Genomic DNA, 12,966 nt, shown 5'->3' on the forward strand with positions numbered 1-12,966 from the left:
CAGGAACCTCACCCCAAATGCACTGCCAGCTCCTGGGAGGGCTCTTTTACTGTGGTGGCACCAGGTGACCAACAGAACTAAGGCCCAGTTGTGCTCAGTGTTGTGCCCCAGTACCATGAAATCACAGGTGACCTGTTCTGTACTAAGTACTCATCACTGTTTGCATCTGGTTCATAATTGTTCCCTCTCACTTATTTAATGTTTACAGTGTCAGCTACAATTATTTTATACCTTCTAGCCCAGAAAAATGCACTCACTGATTTTTCTCCTAGGCTGAATTAATGCATGTGGTAATTGACCCAGGAGTACACAGAAAGGAGAAGTCAAAGGAGAAGCATTGCAGTGAAAAATGGGACAAATAATCCCAAAGCATCTCCTGTGTAAGATGGCAATGCTTCTTAGACAAACTCAGGACATGAAGGGATGGTTACCAGAGCCTTGTATGCTTTAGAGATGTGTCTTCAATCCCCAAGGCCATCAACACCTGCCATCTGATCTTATTGTAAAATTAGTACTGTTAATAACATCAAAAGTTACAGTATCTGAGATTTGCTTCCCAAACTTCATCCTGTTTCCTCCAACACAAGTTATCCATTTATCTTGGCTGCAGTCTGATTCTCCTGTAGCACAGGTATCTGTGGTTTTGTTTGTGCTGTGCAGGCCGTGGCATCTGCAGCTGCTGGGGACTCTTAACACCAATTCACATTCCTGTTGCAGACCCATTGGAGAGGTCTCCTGAACTCTTGCAGATGGGAACATTCCAGCCCACAGTACTATGCTCTGACACCAGCGCGTGCTTATTTTCACTTGTTGACTTTTTCAGGTACATTATTGAACCTTCTCTGGAGCTACAGTAAGTTTTTAAATGGAAACTGAGGTTTGGAGATACTGCACTTTCAGACACAAGAGGAGGGTGAGCTCCTGGATGGAGATATCTACATGAAGCTTCATCAGTGCTAGACCTTGGGAGGTTTGAGGAAGAGGAGAGCACATGAGAGGCTGCAACACTCAGCTCCTAAGCTGGAGAGTCTCTCTTTCCCTCCCCTGCTATGAAATGTGTACAGGAAGCACTGACCAGCACATGCAGCCTCACCCCATCCCAAGACCTCTGCCAAGAACCCTGGGGATGGGATTACAGCGGCAGCTATGCTGTGGTTCAAAACAAGGATAAATTCCTCCTTTAATTCTGTGGGGCTGTGTGAAATGAGGCAGGGCTGAGAGCAATGCAGGGATGTCTGCTGCAGCCCAAAGCTCCCCCTGCAGCCAGCCAGCCACGTTCCCCAGGCTGCACCCAGCACACCGAGCTCTGCTCTGCCTCATCTGCCTCCTCCTCTGCGCCCGGTTTCAAATCTCTTCAGCAATATGTTCCGTAACAATTAAGGATTTCTGGGGCAACTCCATTAAGATCACAAAGATATCCTTCTGCTTTGAAATGTGTGAGCATGAATGATCCATTCAGTACAGCACCCCTTGGCCACTCATATCTCTCTGATGATCAAATATATTTTTAATTATCAATCTATCTGAGGGTATTTTTTTCTCTAGACAATATCCAACTGTATTGTAAGAGCCATTTGGATTGATGCAGAGAATTTGGCAGCAAGATAGGGAACATTTGGGCTTTCAACACTTAGGAACATATGGAAAGAGGTTTGGAAGATTGCCACATGGGATGTAGCTTGGAAGATGCTACATTTCTTCATCCTTTTTTTTTTTTTTCTGAACAGAAATAGAAGAAATTTTACATTTTTTTGAAGGATCCCAATTCCTATTTTCTATGCTGCTCTAGGATAAACCATTATGGTCAGCTGCAAGTTTTGAGCAAAATCAGCTGCAAGTTTATGGGCAAATGTAGGTGGGCAATTAAAAGGATGGTGATATTGCAGATCTTTTCAAGTTTTTTACCTCCTAATTCATGAGAACTGTTTATTTTCTATGCTGCTCTAGGATAAACCATTATGGTCAGCTGCAAGTTTTGAGCAAAATCAGCTGCATGTTTATGGGCAAATGTAGGTGGGCAATTAAAAGGATGGTGATATTGCAGATCTTTTCAAGTTTTTTACCTCCTAATTCATGAGAACCTGCAGAGGAGAACTCACAAATCTGTACCCTGTGACTCAGATTTTGGGGTGAAGGAGGGATCTGGTGCCAGCCTGTCAGGATGTGCACCATTCACTGAGGGCTCCGAGGGCAAACCCTGCTGGTGGTTCTTCCTTCACACTCCTGCTGGGACCATCTGTCTCCCAGTCACCCTGGCACCCAGAGACAGACAGTCCAGGCTGTCTGTGTGTCTCTGGTACAGAGTTTCACCACGTGGCATCCCAGACACCTTTGGGACATCGTGGGAATGGGAGAGAGGAACCTCCTCCAGCTCAGCTCTCAGGACTGGATGCGTGTGAACCAACATCATCTTCACATCACTTCAGGGACAAATGCCTCAAGCCCATGATGGGAGTACTCTGTGTCTCTCAGAGTTATTGCCTCTGCTTGTCAGAAGAACAATGCCTTTTTTCTAATTTTTAATATATTTTTTTGTGCTTCCATTGTGTCCCAGGTTGGGGGGCTGCAGCAAATGCAGAATTTATTGGAATACACAAACATGTATTTGCACAATTAGCCAGTGGTCTCTGCAGCTTAGTAAATGCTAATTAATCTCTCAGACTGCTAGGAAATCATCACTATCCTAGTTCAGCAATGAGAGACAAAGACCAAAGAGAGTGGCAGGGGCTTATACTGAGTGACAGAGTCAGAGCAGACAGAATTGCAGACTTTGATGTTCTGAACAGTAAACCACTCAAGTTTGGCAAGACTGCACCTGAAGAGCAGAATGGAGGCACCTGGGGATTCTCCCTCAATCCCTGTCTCCAAGAGCTCAGCTCAGGGCAGGCTGCAGCTCCCATCCCACCCGGCTGCTCAGATTTCCTTTCCTTGAGAAGTGAGAGCAATGGGGAGCTCTGACTGCAGCAGGGAACTGGAAACCTGCCTGACTATGCATTCACTTCTGGGAATGGGAATCACTCTCAGACCCCCCTGGTTTGGTCATATCCTGAGCGTTTATTGTCCACAAATTCATTGCAGCTCGTATCTTGCATTTTCCTGTGAGAGTTTGTTTCAACACTTGCAGCCAAATAATGACTAGACAGGGCAAGTTCCTGTTATTTCTTTGCTAATGGGATGGCAGCAGTCATTAAGACATCTTTAGCTGAGGTGAAGGCTAAGATGACACCCAGGATCAGGAAGAGAGCATGGAGGGGTTGGTGACAAGAGCAGAGCAAGGAGAATCTCCTCCAAAGGTATTCAAAAACCTCTAGCAACAGCTTTTGAGAACTGACCACATAAGTCAGGAGAGCAAAAAAGATAGGCAAATCCCTAAATCATGTGGATGGGATTTGTTTTAGAATGAAATCTCTGCCTTTCTGAATAAAACCTGGAAAAGATCGTGTGAGCTTCAAGTATATTGTTAGCCATATATACAGCAACTGCACATTTCTGAGCCAGCTAAAATTTGATTCAGAATGCTTTAATATTTTGCTCCTTCTCACAGAGCACACCTTGATGGACATTAGTCTTTTCCATGGCCACAATAACCCCAAGTTCTGCTGTTTTGAGGACGCACTTTTGGTGTCAATTTGGAAATCTTTTGACTCTAACACAGTTACATAATTTTCTTAGAGAGATTAAGGAGCATTAAAACTATACGGACCAACGTTTCCTAGAACCCATCCAGTTACATGCTTCCTTGCATCTCCATTCCCATCTCTACTGATATAAAAGGAGAAAAAGGACTCTCCTATCAGCCTGCTCCTGCTGTCTGATTAGCTGGCAGCTATCACTGCTCTTCTTTTGCTCTGTTACAGTTTCATTTCCAGAGGAAAAAGCCCTGATGGATATTAAGCCTCAGGATTGTGGCACCACTGCAAATTAAATGAGGTTTCTGTTTATACCAAAGGGACGGCAGTGCCTCCTTAATCAGGCTGTCTGTTCTTGGGAAATCAGCAGATATTTTGCCTAAAAGCACCCAGCAGTGCAGTGTAACTCAGTAATAACTGTTTATTTGGGCTCAGGAGGGAAACCCCAGAAGAAAAACTGTAGTTAGGATCTGTAAAAAAATCTAAAATCTGTAGTTAGAAGCACTGGTGAGTGGTTGACTTAGGGGAGTTTCTTTTGCCTTTTGTTTTAAGATTGCCTGAACTTGATGGAGGCTCTTTCATTTAAAAGACAGGGAGACCTACAAATTAGGCAACATCTAGCTCCTAATGTGTGAAACTGCAATTTGCATACATCATGGCAGTTGCTGAGTTGGTCCTTATTACCTCTGCTGGAGTGTTAATTTAACCACAACTTTATCATTAATTTAAATGGAAAAGCAGCGGGTTGCTGGCATGCCACATTATCTGTCAGGCAACCTGGGAATCAGCTGACAGAGCCAGAAAGGGATTTCAATTCAGAGGGGCTGCAGGGTGCTGCCTCCCAGACTTGTGGTCACAGACAAGCTCCAGATTGCCCTTGGCCTGCTCTAAAAGTCAACACCAACCCCAAGGAAAAAAAAATCAAGTCAATATCATATCTGGACTGTCATAAGAGAATAAATAATACAATCAAACTTGAAATCTCTGTATTTCTGGGTTTTTTTTGTCCCTGTGCACCCAAACTGGCACTGTTTATACAGATATGATAACCAAAACATCATTGCTAGTTCTGACAACAAATGGTTTGTAGAGCAACCCTTGCAATGGGGTCCAGACCCACCCTGAGGGCTGAAGGCCCAAGCAGGAGATGCCAAAGCTGCCCAGGCAGGAGGTGCCAAAGCTGCCCAAGCAGGAGGTGCCAAAGCTGCCCGAGCAGGAAATGCCAAAGCTGCCCAAGCAGGAAATGCCAAAGCTGCTCAAGCAGGAGGTGCCAAAGCTGCCCGAGCAGGAAATGCCAAAGCTGCCCAAGCAGGAAATGCCAAAGCTGCTCAAGCAGGAGGTGCCAAAGCTGCCCGAGCAGGAAATGCCAAAGCTGCCCGGGCAGGAGGTGCCAAAGCTGCCAGGCAGGAGGTGCAGGGAGCAGCTGTGCCATGAACAGTGCCAGTGCCATCGGCCGGTGCCTGGAGTCTCCTCCACACTCAGCTGATGCCACATGGAGGAACAAACACACCAGAACCACTCATGTGGGAAGTAAAGCAAACATGAGGTACCAGTTGCCAAACCAGAGGCTGCCTCACTCTCCGGGAAAAGAGGCTGAGGAGCCCCGAGAAACTGCTGGGACGGGAGATGACAGAAGCAGTGTCCACGCTGGAGAGCCACCCATGGGCATGGAGTCACCAAGCATGAGGGTCACCTCTCCCAAGCCATGGTGATGTGCCACCATTCAGTGACACAGCTGCTTATTTTTCAATGGAGAATGAGGTTCTGCTCTGAACCATGGCAAGAGTGACAGAGGAGATGAGCTCTGCTCAGAACCTCGGTTGTGATGTTTCAGTGGCAGAAAAGAGAAACCATGTCCTGATGCCTGCCAGAGTTTAACTGAGCTGGTGTAGGTCTCCTCTGAACTGACTGTGATTCATGGTCCTGCTCGTGGCAAACCAGAGCAAAGCTTCACCCATGGACACTTTGTGTGCACCCACCCACCAGAACAGGTGTCCTGCTTTCAGGTGAAGTGTGAACCTTGTGTAGCTGTTCCCAAACTCTGGACTGTGATAAAGACACACTTGGAAGCTGATCAGACTTCCTCCTAAAAAAAAAAAAAAAGGGCTATTTTCCCAATAAGTGAATCACTAAGAGTTGAGATTTAGAAAGGACTGTCTGTGCCCGTGCAGCACCACCATGTAGTGTATGACTGGTGTTATGCAGGCACTGTTCTAAAACATTAAATTCAACACATATTTCCTAAACACAGATAAATTTGCATTAAATGTGCCTTTTCTGTCTCTGATGCCTAGTCCTGCTCGTTGTTTTAAAATACACTGTGCTAAAAGATCACACATTTATTGAATTATCACAGATACTCTTCCCTTGGTATTAGCTTAACAAAGTTCAGGAAAAACTTGTCTTCGCCCACATCTCAGCCATTCATTTTTATAACAAAAATCACCATGACAACAGATAATGATATCAGAGTGAAAAGATTATTACTTAATTACATGAAGAAGGTGAAAACAGGCTTGGCTTAGAGCAGAAAAAGCTTTTAATTTCAGCAAAAATATGGGGGGCACACACTCAATTTGTGACATCATGAAGTGCTGCTGAGATCTGCCCAGGGGCTGCTCTACTGCATGATGGGGTGTCCCAGTTAATTCAGTGAAGTGCAAGAGAAATACTTGAATTTCATGAGCAATAAAGAGAAATTTTCCTCAAAAGTGTTAGTGTTTTTGTGAAACAGGCTCATTATAGAAATTATCAGAAGGAATGCATCCATAAAGAAGCATGATTATTATTTAGGTAGTGGACTGCCTTCATATAAATAAAATTAACTACATAAATGCTCCATTGTTAACCAACACCATGCTATAAATTTTTCCAAGTTAGAGGAGAACAGGGCACAGGATATGGTCCATTTTTATCACAGCTGTGGCATTTCATCAGCACACTGCTCTATCTTGGCTTCTGTGAGAACTGTGGTATCAGACTGGGTATTTTTATTTCTAAGATAAATCTGACCTTTTAATAAGAACAATCTGGGAGTTTAGACAATATATATCTTTGTAATCTGGTCATTCAAATTCTCTGACAAGAATAAACTTTAATCACTGGGATTTTTCTTCCCTAGTTTTGTTCACAAATGCTATGAAATATGCTTTTAAAATACTGTACTTTAATTTTCCCTCTAAACGCAATGAACTGCTCTCAGCAGTTGAATGTTTCTGCAAACTTCCTCTATGGCTTTTAGAAAAACTGTGTAATAAAATCATCAGAATAAAAATCTAGATAAGGAATCTACATTTCATTTTCCATTTTCTTAGAAGTTATTACAATCAATCCACCAATTAGCATGGTGAAGAAATAAATTCATGCTATTTAAAAAAGAACATTCTGAAAACCCCTTAATGTCTTTCTCAACTAAAAGCATTGGCTCAACATTAATCAGTTTTATAACCCTAAATTCTGCTTAATCTTTTTTCCATCTTTGCTTAAACATATGGAAATAAAAAATAGTGTATTATGGCCATCTCTGCTCCTCTTTAATTTTCAGAGTATGACATGTACATCAGTGCAACCCCACTATTCTGGTCTAATTTAGTTGATCTGTTTCTGATCTACACCAGCACAAAAAAAGAAGATAACCATAAAATATACAGATAACAACTCAATTTGGTCAGAAATCCTTCTTTGGTGTTCAGCTTCTCCCAGAAGGGCAGGAGGATCAGTTTGTGAACATTTCTGTCAGCTATGGAGACAGTGACCTTGGTTTTGGGGATGACTTGGATAGGGTCAGCAAGCAACAGCATCTGTGTGGTTGGGTACCCACACCTCAGAGCTAGGTGGGTGCTTCTGTCACAGACATGTTTTATGAAAAAGCCTTTCCTTAGGATTTTTCCTCCTGAGAAGCTGAGAGGCCTCAGGAAAAAAATGTAAACAATGGTTATCTGCTGCTGTGGAATGCAACAGGTGGATCTGTGATTGGTCTCATGCAGTTGTTTCTAATTAATGGCCAATCACAGTCAGTTGGCTTGGAGTCTGTCTGAGACACAAGCCTTTGTTAGTCATTCTTTCTTTTTCTATTCTTAGCCAGCCTTCTGATGAAATCCTTTCTTCTATTCTTTCAGTATAGTTTTAATATAATATATATATCATAAAATAATAAATCAAGCCTTCTGAAACATGGAGTCAGATCCTCATCTCTTCCCTCATCCTGGGACCCCTGTGAACACCGTCACATGCTCCTGTGCTGGAACTGCTCCAGCCACCCAGGAACAGCTGCCACCCAGAGATATTGCCTGGTTCTGTGCAAGGTCTGTGGGGGACATAATTCTTGCAGTGGTCACCAACACCAGCTGAGCTGTCCCACCCCAGGAAGAGTCTGCTGCTCCCCAGCACGGTGCCTGGCAGGCAGCACAGGGACAGGGGTGAGGAGAAGGTGCCTGTTGGCTGTGTCCTAATGTGCCCCTGAGCCTGACATTAGAGCAGCTCCTCATCCCAGCCAGGAGCCCAGTGCAAGGCCATTTATAGCCCTGGCACCTCGCTGTCACCGGGAGCTCTGTGTGCTGTGTCAGAGCTCTGCTCCCCTCTCCATGCCCTCTCACAGGCCCTTGCCGCTCCCAGCGTGGAAAAGGTACATTTAAACCCCATCCCCACTGGAACAGGAAAGGGAAGGGTGTTTGATGCTGGGACAGATGGGGAATCAGCAGGGCCAAGCTTGCTTTGGGCTGCTGGGTGCATGGGAATCTTGGGGGCAGGGATACCTGAATGTTTGCCTTGGGGAATCCTTAAAGGTGCTACGGAGGGCACAAACACAGGGCCAGCTGCAAGGCAGCAACAGGGGGAGGAGGCTGTAGGACCCACTGCTGCTGCCAAAACTGAGCCCTCTCACTCCCTTACAGTGCCTGCTGCCTAGATCATACAGGAATTGTAAGAGATTCATTACAAAGTTAGCACAGGAACCATTGATCAACATCTGGGGGTTCTGTTTGCAGCTGTGTGGAGTTTGCCAGCAGTGTGGGAACAGGATCAGCCAGTGGATGCAGGAATTTCAGTGCCTGAGGTCTGTGCATGGTGGGGAGATTTGAATACTCCACAAACCTGCAAACATCTGGACTTGCTTCCACATAGGAAGCTCAGAGAAACTCTTGCTCTTCAATCAGGATATCTATACGTGCCTGGGACTGATCCCTGCCAAAGGGAGGAACATTTTCAATATGAGGTTCAGTGGGGATTGCAGATTTGGGAGATATTGAATGTGCGTGTCAGTGAAGGGGCTGTTTTGGAGGTGGTGGTGTGTTGCTGCCATGGGTTGCTCCAAATTTTCTCTTCTGTGAATATGGACATACCCACATATTTGCTTGGTAGTGATTGAAATTGGAACTGGAGAAATTCAGTGGTAAGTTTGGATTCAACTAATGGAGTAACTAATGGAATCCTCACATTGAGTTATAAGGGTTCACAATTTGCACTTTATTATAATCTCACTGCCAAATGACAGGGTTATTAAAGTTTTTACATAGTTGCATTTGCTCACCAGAGGGATTCATGCTCCTGAGTTGTGTAAGTATTAGCAATTAGAGTTCACAATCTTTTGTGAAAATGCAAAGAGGGTCTAGTTTGCACAGTTATTAAATTATGTTTATTTTAATGTGACACAGTCCTGTATATACATTATATAACTGTTCTGGAAAGTGAGCCTTTCCTACACTAGCCAGTATATTTAGAGAAACGCAAAAAGAGAAACTCCTAAGGCCCTTGTCAGGCTGCCTAAAGAGCTACTGAAATGCATTTTAGAAATACATTTTCCTTCTGCTGGCATCTGTCATTGTAAAAGACTTGTGCATCTTCCTTCTGTGAATGAGCACTTTGCCATTTCAGTTTTTATATGCAAGAGAAATGATCTGCATATGTGAACTGTAAAAGAAATGGGCTTGGTATGTCTATCTTTAGGTTCTATTCTTCTCATACAATTAATGCACATAATTGACTCAAACTGGGGTTTGTCCATAGGCATTTGTTTGTTAACACAGCCACATCAATTTTCTACTTAAATTGTGGGATTCTTTTCACTGACTACACTGAGCTTTGAACCAGATTAAGTCAGGTGAAGGCACATTGGAAAAGATGGCCCATAGGGTCTTTCATTTCCAGCTGCTTTGATTTTTTTCATGAATCTGTAACAGTTTAAAGAAAAAAAAAAAGCCTGGTATTTGCTGAGATAGGATCAATATTAATCCAATCCCACATCTAGGCCTCTGAGTTGGCAGTACACAGAGCTCAAACTGTCAAATCTTCCCAGAATCATAAACTACCCAAAGGCTTTGAAAACTGATCAAAGCATCTTCAGGTCTCCAATGGTCAATCATGCTCCCTAACACAGTTTTGAAGCTTTGCAGACTGCTTAAAAAATCTCCCTGGTAGGTACCAAGTTTCTCCTAGTTCATAGCACCTTGTTGAGGTCCATTTTATTTTTGTTTTAAATTAAGAGCAATGCAATGAGAAGGAAAATGAAGCTTCTGCAGAAAGGCCAAGCTGTATTTGTTACAGTCTGAGTGGAGATGACTGCAGGCTGTGCTGGAGTGGAATGCTTGGAGCAGCAGGGATGCAGGGATGCACACAAGGGAGCACAACAGTGCCACAGCTGCCTGCATCTACAGAAGCAGCTTGTGTCCCTGCACTGAGAGCCTCCTTTTGCACCACTTGCAGACTGTAACAAGCTAAGGAAGCTCCCACCAGCCTGCCTAGCAGCACATCCCAGCAAGAACCAGCCTATGCTTGGATCTAGTGAGACTTCAGAGTGCCTTGACCCAGGCTTCTCAGTAACAGAAACAAGGTGCCACAGGGATGGAGGGAGAAAAATAGTTAAAATCTCTCTCAGAACTACTGTTAGACTTTATCTTATATGGGCCAATGACACCATTGGATTTGTAGTGTTACTGGTTTCCAAACCTCAAAATTCCTCCTTCCCTGGCAGGAGTAAATCAGTAGAGATCCCCTGATCTGTACCTGCTATGGGGCTGTGTAGGATATGGGGTTACACTTGTTAGAGTTGCAAGGCTCATGCTCACCAGAAGGGCCCATGGGAAAGGCAGAGCTGCAGGCTGGATGGGCAGGAGCCAACGCAGGAGAGTCAGCTGAGTGACAGTTGGAAGGGAGATTGTGATTGGCTGAAGGAACAGGCGGACAGTGTAGGAGCAGGAAGCTGATTGGCTGAAGGAACACACAGACAGCATATGAGCGGAAGCTGATTGGATGGTAGGACATGGACAGCAGCACGGCATCTGAGCCAGCCAATGGGTGCCTTCTTTCTGTTATTTCTGTTAGGTCTTGGTTTGGTTTCAGTTACGTCCGGTTAAAATTAAAGGTATAAAAAGGGGCTGATTTTTACAATAAAGTGATCTCCTTCAGATGCAGTAGGGGGTCCGTGTCACTTTGTTCCGCACTGCTACAAATGGTGCCCGAACAGGGACTCATAAAGGCGGTGCAGGGTGTGTGGTCTGCTCTGGTAGCAGCTCTCACTAGGTCATGGAACTGGCTGGGAAGGATCCAGGAAAAGGATCTGGGAAGAGTTTGGGAAGGAATTCAAGAGTTTGGGAAGGAACTGGGGAATTTAAAGTGCATGCACATCAGAAGGAGGTTGAGTAGATCAGTCAGAGAAAGTATGGGAGGTGGAACAAAGCAGGAGCTTGGGCCAGGTCAGGCAGCTCCTACATCAGCAGTCTATTAACATGGCTGATAAGAAATTAAGCACCCTGCTGGACTGGGTGTCGAATCAAATTAAAGGTTTTCTCTGTAGTGGGCCACTTTGATTAGAAGCATGGCAAGCAGAAGGCCAGAGACTTTTTGATATCTCCAGTTTATGCCAAAGTTTATGGGCACCTCGCTACATGGGGGACAATCATGGCGGCCATTAAAGGAAGTCACTCGACTGTCAGCCACTTTGTGGGTTTGTAAGTTGATTCCGCCAAACCCTCAGCACCACCAGAATCCATATACAGCCCCGAGATTGACCCAAACCCCACAGAATTGCCTTACCCCGAGATCAGCACAGGCCCTGAGGGAGTGCCTTGCCCAGATAAAAGTCCCTACACAGCGGGACCCCTTAGTGTGGAATTCCCACATCGTAAGCGGGTGGCAGACTCACTTCTTGCCCAAATGGCAACACACTCATCCAACATTGGCACAAATGCTGGAAAGCCACCTGAAGGAGGGTGGCTTGGTGGTCATTACAGCCTGCCCAGTAATTTATGCACCAAACCAAAGAGTGCTGAGCAAGGGGGGTTCTTTCAATGACTTTAATAGAAGGTGACCCCATCATCTGGCAAATCTTTTAGAACTCCCTAAGCTATTTAAGGCTGCATTTTCACCTTTATAAGTTATGCAGACACTTCAGTTCCTACATTGCACAGTAAGCTGAAGCAGGAACTGGGCTTTTAACTTAATTAGATGCCTTTGAAAGCCTGAAAATCCTAATTCTCTCTGGCAACTGACTGAATATGGAAAACTTCCAGAAAGGTATCCTGGCTGCTGGTAGCTACAGTGACACTTGAAACACATCTATGCACTAAATGTATAATTGTTACAGAGAGCCATCTTTTAGTGACACTTACCTGTATGCCTATACGAACATAAATTTCCTAAAAGAAATGGTTGTTCTGCAATTCTAATTGGAGATTCTTAATGTGCTGCCATAAGCCTGTATATTTTATCTGGATGGAATGGATGTAATTAATTCAAGAAATCATATCTCAATCAAAGCAAGAAAGTATTCCCTGAAACTGTGAGTGTCCTTTTCAGCACAGATCTCCAGCCACAGACTAGAGATGCTTCCCAGTCTGACCACCAATAACTATTATTTGAATTGGCTTTTTTAACCAGCTGGGCACATAACTGATCTTGATTTAGTCTGTGGATTTCATCACAATTTGTCACATATGACCATATCAGTGGTCTTAAGACAAAGTGTCTAATTTATCCCCTATTATCCTTGAAAAAATGAAGAAAATTAGGTTGGATTGACAAAATTTGTTCTTGATAAATAGGTGCCATAACTGCTTTTATCACCTTGTTACCCTCTAAATCCTTATAATTCAATCACATAATAATTTCTTCTGGCATCTTTCCAGGTGTCAGAATTAAGAGAATGATTCCTATTATCCCATAGATACAGGAACATCTATAATTCATTGGAAGCTTCCTTTATATATCTTATTATACCTGTTCCTTGTATCAAGATTAGCATTATTATTTGCCCTTTTTGAGCACTGTGGGATCTTTTGCACGGTTTAAAATCTTGATTTTAAATGCCAGCGCAGCCTTCATAATTGAACTCTGAGATTATAAC

The sequence above is a fragment of the Melozone crissalis genome, unplaced genomic scaffold, assembly GCF_028551555.1.
Source record: "Melozone crissalis strain CALT ecotype California unplaced genomic scaffold, PUWL_Pcris_2 ptg000029l_1, whole genome shotgun sequence".
In the NCBI taxonomy this organism is placed as follows: Eukaryota; Metazoa; Chordata; class Aves; order Passeriformes; family Passerellidae; genus Melozone; species Melozone crissalis.